Below are 2,500 nucleotides of genomic sequence, written 5' to 3'. Positions count from 1 at the left end.
GGGAAATGACACTGGCCAGACTCGAACCGGGGTCCCCATGGGCATGCAAGCCCAAATGTGGGGGGCTCAGCGCACTGCGCCACAGCACCCCCGGGTCCCTCCCATTCTTATGGTGAATAGAAACTTGACACTACAGATTTTACACATTTTAACCACCTATTTATTGTGTGTGTGTGAATAAATAACCAATACCACGTGAAGAGTGATGTCTTTTACTTCGTCAATTCTTGTTGCCGCAGTGTGCCACCCCACCACCACCCCCAACAGGTAGGTACGCACGTACTAGGGATGGAAACAAGCACCCGTCCACCTGCCAATGACGGGTAAATTTCACTGGTGACTGGTACATTTTTCAACCCACCAGTCACTTTTACTGGTAAAAATGGCTAGTGACAGGGTAGATTTTAAAATCTACCTGCCACAGTGACTGGTGGGAAAAAATAAATAAAAGTTCCACCCCTGTTACGAACGTTCAGTAAGTACACGATAGGTATACGGTACGGTACGATAGAGACACGTCAGTAAAAGGTGGTTCAGGACTTTGCAAGGGCATCTATCGGTAATGGGAGCGCTGTATCAGATATCAGGTGCGGAGGCTTGAAGGGTAAAGGGCTATTAGTGCTGGAGGGAGCAGACTTAAGCTGAGCTGGGGTGGGGTGGGGTGGTGTGCAGTCAGGAGAGGACGGCGGGCAGGACAGTACAGGACAGGACAGCTACTCAGGGAAGCTGATAGGGGTGGGGGTGGGTGTCAGTTGGCCCGGGCCCAGAATTTTGACCCCATTACATCAATGATTTCCAACCTATGGGCCGGGGCCCACTGGTGGGCCCTGAAGGTATACCAAGTGGGCCTGGAAATAATATTCTAAAAAAACTATACTCACATCTTGGTGTGTGTTGCTGCTGATTTATGTGAGTTTTATCCGTAATCGGGTCAGAGGTGGGCCCCGAACATTTGTGACAATTTCGAGTGGGCAAAGGTTGGGAACCCCTGCATTACATTGTACATTTTGAGAGGGGGGGCCCATTGCAGATGATTTTGTCCCGGGCCTGGTCAAAGCTGTCAGCGGCCCCTGCAGCTACTGTCTGTCTGTGTGTGTGTGTGTGTGTGTGTGTGTGTGTGTGTGTGTGTGTGTGTGTGTGTGTGTATATATATATATAAAAGAGTCTTGCTGCCCCAAAACCGCTCAGTGTGTTATTATTGGCCAACTGCTATTATCGCCAAAGTCATCCTCATACCGCTCACAGAAAATCCCAGCAGGAAATTAAACTGTCAACACCTGTCGCATCGCAGAGCCCCAATCTCGCACGCACGCACGAGCGCACGCACACACACACGAACACACCAGGCAGGTGTGATGAAGTTGTATACAGTGTGAAATGTATCTGTGACTGTTAAGCAAAGCCACTGCAAATGATAACAATAATAACACAGAGACAACTTTTGCTGCGAAGAGCTGAAAAAAAAAAAAATATATATATATATATATATATACATATATATATATATTTCACAGGACACAGCTATCATTGGCAGCATCTCGCCAATAAAAATGCACTTATTTCATGCTCCGTCATATCACTTACAGTAGCTTCTACTGAGTTCGATTTTAATATAGTGGGATATGGTTTAAGTTCCAGTCATCAAAAAGAGAGAATAAGGTGTATTACAATATATAGTATATGTACGTGTATATATGACAAGGGATATATAGAGTCGATGAAGAGTGTGCAAACAGGAGATGAAACTAATAGGAAAGGACAACAACTTTGTAAATGCTGGCAAAAGGTTAGGGAGGGGGAAAAGTTAGCAGCAGAGGAGAGGAGGGGAGAGGAGAGGATGGGAGAGGAGAGGAGAGGAGAGGAGAGGAGAGGGAGGAGAGGAGAGAAGAGGGGAGGGAGAGGAGAAGAGAGGGGAGGAGTGTGCAAACGGGAGATAAAACTTATAGGAAAGGACAACAACTTTGTAAATGCTGGCAAAAGGTTAGGGAGGGGGAAAAGTTAGCAGCAGAAACGTTGTGTCTGTCTCTGTCATGGCTCTTCTGACCCATCGCTCCTCAGCAGCACTCAACTGTTGACAAAGATAGACCAGAGTGCCAAGGTTGAACAGGATGACTGTGAGTGCTAACCGTGAGTGCTAACTCTCTGTGGGTGTTAAGGTGTGTGTGTGTGTGTGTGTGTGCATGTCTGTTTTTAGGGGTGTGTGTGTGTGTGTCAGTGTTTGGCTGTCTGTGAGTGTCTCTGTGTGTGTCTAGGGGTGTCTCTGTGTGTGTGTGCGTGCGTTGGGAGAAAGGAATTTAATGGACTTTAGGACCCGTGTTGTGTCCAACGCATGCCTAGGGCGCTAAGTGCACGCACGCACGCACGCACGCACGCACGCACGCACGCACGCACGCACGCACGCACGCACACACACACACACACACACACCCATCAGTGCAACATGGGGGGTAATGTGTTAATGACAAAACACTTCCTCCTTATGTTTCATTCTGCAAATTCT

At 47.7% G+C, this 2,500-nt stretch overlaps 1 protein-coding gene across 5 annotated transcripts in view; it reads right to left on the bottom strand.

Moving 5' to 3' along the window:
• pard3aa (par-3 family cell polarity regulator alpha, a) overlaps positions 1-2,500 on the bottom strand; it is a 657,729-nt gene that overhangs the window by 227,460 nt on the left and 427,769 nt on the right. The window lies entirely within an intron of this gene.

This window comes from Engraulis encrasicolus, chromosome 9 (assembly GCF_034702125.1).
Source record: "Engraulis encrasicolus isolate BLACKSEA-1 chromosome 9, IST_EnEncr_1.0, whole genome shotgun sequence".
In the NCBI taxonomy this organism is placed as follows: domain Eukaryota; kingdom Metazoa; phylum Chordata; class Actinopteri; order Clupeiformes; family Engraulidae; genus Engraulis; species Engraulis encrasicolus.
This window is presented reverse-complemented; position numbering and strand designations above follow the sequence as displayed.